This window comes from Lactuca serriola, chromosome 1, assembly GCF_051521515.1.
Source record: "Lactuca serriola cultivar US96UC23 chromosome 1, Lser_US96UC23_V15, whole genome shotgun sequence".
NCBI classification, from domain to species: Eukaryota; Viridiplantae; Streptophyta; class Magnoliopsida; order Asterales; family Asteraceae; genus Lactuca; species Lactuca serriola.
The window spans coordinates 80,560,976-80,569,547 of NC_136408.1; the positions used below are offsets into that span (position 1 = coordinate 80,560,976).

General features: G+C 38.2%; 1 pseudogene; it reads right to left on the reverse strand.

The window, feature by feature from the left end:
• Positions 1-529: 529 nt before the first annotated feature.
• LOC145057755 (ABC transporter C family member 8-like) lies at positions 530-2,045 on the reverse strand (annotated as a pseudogene).
• Between the last annotated feature and the right edge of the window lie 6,527 nt (positions 2,046-8,572).

The following is an 8,572-nucleotide window of genomic DNA, read 5'->3' on the forward strand; positions in this document are numbered from 1 at the left end:
TTCACCACCTATGTAACAAGGTTGACAGTGTAGTTAGCATTTTCACCAAAAAATCATTATTTTGAAAACTTTCAAACTTGTTGGTGTCAAGAGCATGCCCAATTCCCAAATACTCCAACCCATATAAAGTTTTCAATTCAAGCCTCACTGTTTTGTACGTATTATTTTGTTGAATGAACAAAATATATCCATAACTCCTATTCAATGTGCACAAATAATATATACTACTAAATACCCAAAAAGGAAAAAAAAACTTAAGAACGACAATGATTTCACCCAATCATGCAGTAAAGATTTACATATTATTCTTGTGGATTAATATCTACTACCAAATACCCAAAATACCCTTTCGAAATTTTTGTATAATTTGCATATTATTCTTCCAGATTTCCATTATTATCATCTAGTATCAAGTTCAAATCTTCATAAAGAATAATGAATTAACAAATATATGTATATGAGTATACATATATACACATACATATACATATATACGTATAACGAATAATAAGAAATTTTACTTTTACTTTTAAAATGAAAAGAAACTACCCGTGGATCATCTCCTGCAGCTGGAGCAGTACTCAGCAACCAACTTTGAGAAATAAGAATCCGACTCCATTAGCTTGGAGGGCGCATCATATTCCATTATTTCACCTATTATACATGAAATTTCACTATTTTGTAGAGGGTAATTGTGTCATTTTATGAGATATATGGGTTTGTGAAGAATAAGATACATACCAGAGGAGAGGACCATGACCATGTCACTGTCTATAACAGTTGGAATTTTATGAATAACTTTTACAACAATGCAACTTAAGAATTCCTGCCTTATAATCCTTTGTACAGTGGCATATGTGTCTGAATTAATTGATGCAGTTGCTTAATCAAGAATTAAGAACTTGTTTCTCCTAAGCAACACTCTTCCTAAACAGAACAGTTGTCGTTGACCCATACTCTAATTTTCTCCTTCATCACTCACTGTTTTACCAAAAAACACATTGGAATTGGAATTTTGAATTCCATTCCATAAATGGAAGGAATTCAATTCTACAGTGTTCTTACCAGATCAATCTAAACAGTTTGGGAGACTATTAATGGTACTCTTAAGCTGGCATTTCTCCAATGCCTGAAAGAATCAGTCAAATTAATAATAAAAAATAATAATATGAATTTTAATTTTAATTTATACTTTTATTACCTCCCATATTTCATGATCAGAGTGAAGTCCTAAGGGGTCAAGATTTGTCCAGACACTACCCTTGAAAAAAGTAGGTTCAAACAGCAATTGGACCCTTATCATTTTGTTAACAAGTCAAGAGAAGTGGACCTTTTCTGTTACTATTTTCTCATTTTAATTGAAGAGAGAGAAATAAGATGTTTTTTTGTTTTCTTTTTTTAAGTGGATGGAATAATGGATCAAAAACCATTAAAAAAATAAAAATCTAACATGTAATCCCATTTTTTCAATTTAAATTTAGTAATTTATAGTTTGAAAGTGATAGCCATAGTTGCTATGACTGGTCTGGTAGATATTCCCAAGTAAATGAAAGTATATTGAACCTTTGCGTGAGGGTTTAATGTTGATTTGTCGGGGGTGAGAGAGACCATTGATGAGGTTGGTGATAATCCAGGTCCAGGAGCAGTTGCAGTTGCAGGGACAGGAGAAGAATTTATAGATTCTGAAGTGGGTGATGCAGAAGCAGAAGCAGAAGTAGTAGGACGTGCACGAGGGACTCCAACTCTAGGTTGTGATACCTGACTACAGCTTGTTGTCTTATCCTCCTGAGCTTTAGATTTAGATTAAGATTTAGATTTAGATTTAGGAGGGGCATATGCACTTGCAGTCGCATTCAGCCCTTTATCACCACTTTCACTTTCTTTTTCTTTATTTGACCACTCTATACAAGGGAAGGGAAGAAACATAACTATTAACTATTATTTATTACAAAAAGGTAAACTTAAACAAGATTTAGATTTATGGATTGCTGCAAAAGACTAACCTCAGATTTTGAACCATGTCGGCTTTCTTCATACAACTGCATTATTATTAGTTAGTCAATAACAAGTATATTACTTACAGCAAAACAAGATACAATAACATACACACAGACATCTAAACAATGAGTTAGGTGGTGAAAAACTAAATCTACCATGTGCTTCTCTGTATCCGCAACATGTTGTTAATTATCTTGAATCCTGAAACAACAAAAACTTAGTCACAAACATCGGTACATACATATAAATATAATAATGACACGGTTTACAGCATTTTTTTACCTCATCTCTACATCTAAAGAACTAGATGGATACAACTCATTTTCATTACAACAAATCCGATTAACCCAACAGAATATTTAGTTTCTTCATCCATATCAAACTTATCATGGAAATGAATGCCTCTTTCCTAATTAAAACAACAAGTAAAAACCCATAAGAAAGAATTTACAAGATCAATTTACATACAAAGATAGCATCTACACTCTGAAGCATTATCCGACAATAAAAAAGTATTAAACGACACCAACACCAAAACAAGACTCAAAGAAAACCACAGATAGATCGTATCTCAGGAACTGAAAAATAAAGTAGATCGAGGAGAAATGGTTGATCAGTGAACATATTCGACACAAAAATACCTAATTTAATGAGTTGATTGACTTTCATATCATTCGAATTAACCTACTTAGGGAGAAAAAGAATATACCTGTGTAAGATAAACCCTAAATAATAATCATGTAAATCGCGAGAGAGTTAACTGTGACGGAAATGGAAAGGGGGCGAGAGGTGGCGGCAATAGCGAGTTGATTTCTTGAGCACAACACCGATCGAGTAATCCTAATCATATGTCATTTTCGTTTTTTTTTTCGTGAGGGTTAGCGAATCGGTTTCCTTGAGGATGGGGTGAGAGATCTGCAAATGGTGATGGCGGAGGAAGTTTTGGTCGATACGATCAGTACATCGTCGTCGTGCGAGGCCTAAAGAGTCGGTGTGGGTTGGAGGTAGTTGAGGTAGGTATCAAGCGGTGTTTTAGGGTTTCTTTTGATTGATGAAGATTTTAGGAACTTCAAGTATGAAATTATTGATCTTTTACACACAATGCTTTTAGGGTTTCTTTTGATTGAAGAGGATTTTACAACATACGAAGAAGAAGGAGGAGGAGAGTATCAAAGCGGGGTTTTTTATTTTTTGGATTTCATTCCCCCCTTGGCAATTAAAGAATTGGAGTACGCGCGTTCATAAAGAAAAATATAAAGCGACAATTTTAGACGACACACTTTTTTAAGAAAGGTGCCCTCCGTGTTTTTAATTTTTTTTGTTGGACACTAATTTTAGGGCACGCACAAATGCGTGTTCTCTATCCTTCAAATTTTGCAAAACTAACATTATTTTTTAGGGCATGTACAAATGCGCGTCCTCTATCAGCGAGTGTCATTGTTTGCACGTCATTAAAGGGCTGTTTTCTACTAGTGATCCTTACCATTGGATGGAGTGATGACTTTAGAGTAGTGGGGTATAGTGATGTCAGCTTTTAAACTGACATGGATAATTTCCGCTCTCAGTCAAGATGAGTCTTTACCCTAAATGGAGGAGCAATTACTTGGAAAAGTTCCAAGCAGGAGACAGTAGCTAATTCAACTTGCGAATTAGTGTACATAGCAGCAAGCGAGGTGGCGAAGGAGGCAATATGGGTGAAGATCTTCATCGGAGACCTTGGAGTTGTACCAGCTATAAAGGAGCCTATGGATATTTTCTGTGATAACGAGAGTACAGTTGCCTTAGCCAAGGAACCAAGGAATCATGGTAGATTCAGACATATCGACAGAAAATACCACTTCATTAGACATCGAATAGAAGAAGGACTCCTCGTGGCAAAGAGGTTATCATCGGATGAGAACCCAACAGACCTCTCACGAAGGGACTGTGTACGGTTAAGCAATTACAGCATGCGAGGCGCATTGGGCTGAAGGATGATATTAGTTTTAGTAATTAGATAGCTTTCGAAACTTGTAATAGTTAAAATGTAATTGAAATTTGATGTTTAAATAAAAGGTGTTTTTATTTACTAGTATGGTACTGTCTTGTGTCAATCATTTACTATTGTTTCATGTTGCATGTTTTGACTTCCAGAATAATTATATTATTCAAACTATCCACAGTCAATCATACTTTGGAAGTAGGTATTGAAATAAGATTGTCATGAATTGGGTTTGTAGATTTTTCTGAATTGTATTAGACATAGCAATTGTTGCTGCAACATTCATGAGTGCTCATAAGTTCTGAGTATTGGATTCAACCTACGCTCACTTGTATCACTTCATGAAATTTATCTCGAGTGATCGTGAGGCGTTATATCATATAAGTCTTCAAGCCAAGAGATATGAGTTGTTGACTATGAGTTGGTTGTACATTGATAGTACGAAAACACATCAGTAACTTGATGTTGTAAAACGTGTTGTTGTGTATAATTTGATGATTAGTTAGTACAAGCGTATGAGTCGAAGTTTATCTGTTCCTTTTAGTTATTGGAGGGTTAAAAGCCATATCTTGGTCCCCTGGATGATTTTGTTTTGACTTATGTGTCGGGCCCAGTCAGAAGTAAATTGATGTGTTCGATTAAGTTCTATGTCAAACAAATTGGAAATCGAGAAACAAATTGCTGAACAATAAGTACGACGTTGTTCCATGTATTTTTCTGGCTGATATGTTGAACAAAGGATTATATGATCACTTATCTAAAGTGGCACAACTTTGCTCCACGAGACTTTGAAAGAGCGACGATTGCTGGTCGGATCCTGAACTCGTACTTGCAGCTATAGTTATTAGACTTATCAAAGTGGGAGACTACTGGATAAGGTGTGTAAGTCCATAACTATATTTGGTATGTACATGACTCGATTTGGCATGGTCCACTTGGGTTGCATGGCATCAGAACAATTTGGATAGACTTTTGTGAGAAGAGGATATTTATGGTTTGTTAATATATTATAAGTTCTAATATATTAATATCAATTATTTAATTAGTATTGATCAAGAATTAGTTTGGAATTAATTTTGTGATGAAAAGAGATTAATTAAATAAATGGGGATTGATTTGGTAAATCATCCATTCTTATATAGTGGGCTTATGATCCATAGCTCTTCATGATGGGCTAAACCCAAGTGGTTACCTATGGAAACTCCATGGAGGTTTAAACCCATGGATCATGATGAATATGGAAAGGCATGAGTTACTTGGTGTAGCCCTAATGTGCACACTATATAAAGAAGCTCCATCCTTGTAAAATCGGCACTTAAGTGATACAAGTGAGGGCTATCCGATTTTGGTGCATAAGAATCTTCTCTCAAGTTATTCCAAGTTGTTGGTGGTGTTGTGTGAAGCACTTGAGGCATCACATTTGGGGGGCTAGGCTCACAAGGTCTTAAGGAATCAAAACTACAAGAAAGGTATGTCATTCTACTAGTTTGTATATTACATATACCCCATGATATGCTAGGTAGGATGAAACCTTGGAAAAATTAAAGTTTGCATGTATAGTAGAGAAAACATAGATACAAAGTTTCTAGGGTTGCATGTACACCATAGGAGTGTTAGACTGCTCAAAATCCATCAGTTGACACGCCGGATAGATTTACGTGGTGGCATCTTTATGCCGTAAGGTTTAAAGATGTTTTCGAATTAGAACATTTTAACTATAGGTATATTTATGTCGACTGTATAAGATTAATGGTATGAAAAAACACATAAGTTGCTTAATTGTGTAGTCCTATAGTTTCATAAACTACTCCTATAGTATTTTAAACATTAAGTTTGGTTCTAGAGTTTCCTTGTATGGGGTGTTGGTAAATTTTAGACTTGTTGCCCACCGCGACCATTCCTAAACACATGTCGGTCATATCTCATATAGATATAGTTAATCAGGCTATATTTATTCCGTATATAACTACATAACTATCTAGGCTTAACCACGGCGTCCAACTTCTCTAAATACTTTTATATGGTTGTTATTATGTAATGACTTAAATTTTCAAACAAAATTTTCATTTTAAAATCGCATAATTTTCATACATATTGTATAAAAATCCCGTTTATTCAAATTACAAAACACAATTGCATTAATAATCCAAGATCCTCAAAACATAACTCTTTCTCTGTTGTGTACAATCCAGCCGGTGCGGTCCCGCAATTCTGAGAAACCTGAAACACATACACATAACACGGTAAGCACAAAGCTTACTGAGTTCCCCAAAATACCACTTACATATAACTAGCCACTCGAGCCTATGGCTCTACAAGACCTTCCGGTCGATGTGTCTCAGTGGACCTTCCGGCTCCACAAATCTGGTAGACCTTCCAGTCCTACCCATGATGACCTTCCGGTCCTGCAGCTCGGTTGACCCTTAGGTCCGGTCTAGCTCGTTGGACCCTTTGGTCTGATCTGGTTGAGCCTTCCGGCCTCATATGTTGTTGGACCTTCTAGTCTGGTCTGGTTGAGCCTTCCGACCTCATAAATCATTGGACCTTCCGGTCCGGTCTAAATAACTCAGGGCATAATATCACATAGACAACATGCATAACTCAAGTAAGCACATAAGACCTTCCGGTCACACATAAATACCACTCTAGGTAACGTATAGTGAGAAGACTCACCTCGGTTAGCAGGTTACCGACAAGCACTCGGAAATCTTGGATTAGCCTCCGCCTAACACATAAGACAAGCATCTCAATCATTATCCGTCTTATTACCCTTTATACCATAAACCCGCTTTTCCTCCTTTGACCCTCAGGATGGGTAAACGACCATTTTACCCCTCCCTGGCCCCACTTGGCCCCTACTGGTCCACTCATGAAGTACACAGAAGTCAACCTGGGTCAAAATTCCATTTTGAGCTGAATCGCCGAGTGCACACCTGTGACTCGCCGAGTACCCTCGAATTCTCCATGAACTTCCTAGGGTTCGCTCAACTCACTGATTTGACTCCCAACTCGAGGAGTCAACACTGGCCAAGACTACTAGTTCATACCAACTACAACTCGTCGAGTCATCCCATGGACTCGGCGAGTTGGCTCCATTGGATTACTTATTTAGCCACCTGCGGTCAGATCTGTAGCTCTAACTCATAATCTAACCTCCTACTATCAAAAAGTCACGTAAAGGTCTGATCTTGATGTCCACTTTCGGACTCTCTGGACCCTCCAAGGTCCAGATCTATGCTATCAGCTCATAAGAGGGGCTTGATGCATTCAAAACCCCATCAAGAAGGAAATACAAGCCCTAATCAACTAAAGAAAGATCTACTCAAATAGGGAAGAAAGGGGTCCGAATTGATACCACCAACTGATGCTCGTTGATTGCAAATCGTGGATCTACAACCTCCTCTGGCCCCTTTGGCTTGAAACCTTCCTCTTCCTTGCAAGATACCCACCAAGAAGCTCAACATGGCTCTCTTTCTTGCCCAAAGCACTCAAGACTCGCTTAGGGTTCTCTCCTCTGAAGGGTAGCCGCAATAGGAGACCTTAAGTGACTTTAAATAGGCCTACGCCCGAGAGAATTAGGGTTTCTGCCAACAGCGCTAACTTGGCGAGTCATCTCTCCGACTCGTCGAGTCCATTCATTAACCACATCACCAAGCCACGACTATACACGACGAATTGAGGCACCAACTAGTCGATTCCCTCAAAAATCCATAATTTAAATAATTAAAACAATGTACTTGGTAAACCGGATGTTACAATTCTCCCCCACTTGAATTAGATTTCTCCCCCGAAATCGCTCCTTAATCACACATAGATTGAATCCAACTACCCGTAAAGCACTACCGAAAGGATTTCTTACCACACTACATGCCTCAAAACGTCTTGCCGCCTTCCCCCTCTCAACGACTATCTCGGTCCATTGTGACACACTAGTCACGAAATTCTCGTTATCCCAAGTGAATACTAAAATCCCAACCAAAGATCGGCTCACCCCTGACCTCTATCGTCTACGGATCATTAGTTCCATACATCTCGCAATACCTCCTGAACCAGGCACTAACCTACACTGGTCTAAGACACCAGATGATAACCAATACCCTTCAACATGTAAATCATCTCTGAATCTGGAATCTCATCTTGTCTGCCCGACGCACCACTAGAGACAAACTCAATCTCGAGAGTTTGGTCTGACCCAGAGTTGGAACCGCTCGTCCCAATGAACCGCTTAACTCATGACTCATGACCTGCAACCCATGCGTACCTCACTTATCAACTTCCCTTTGGTTGCAACAACCACTACTCAATTCAAAATATAACGATTCTCGATAAATATGGAGACCCCATTCCCACCCTTGGTTCGACCACCAAGCTTCCAAAAACTCACATCTGAGGGCTACCCAAGCCTAAAACTCTTCTGCGTCATGCTCTGATCAGAGAGTGCTTCATCACAACACTCTCTCGCTTACTAGTCAGTACTACGACTCCCCGCAGTATCACAACAACCTCTCATTGACTAGCGAGTACTACGGCTTCCCGCAACATCACAAAGCCTCTCACTAATTAGTGAGTACTATGGCTCCCCGCATCATCATA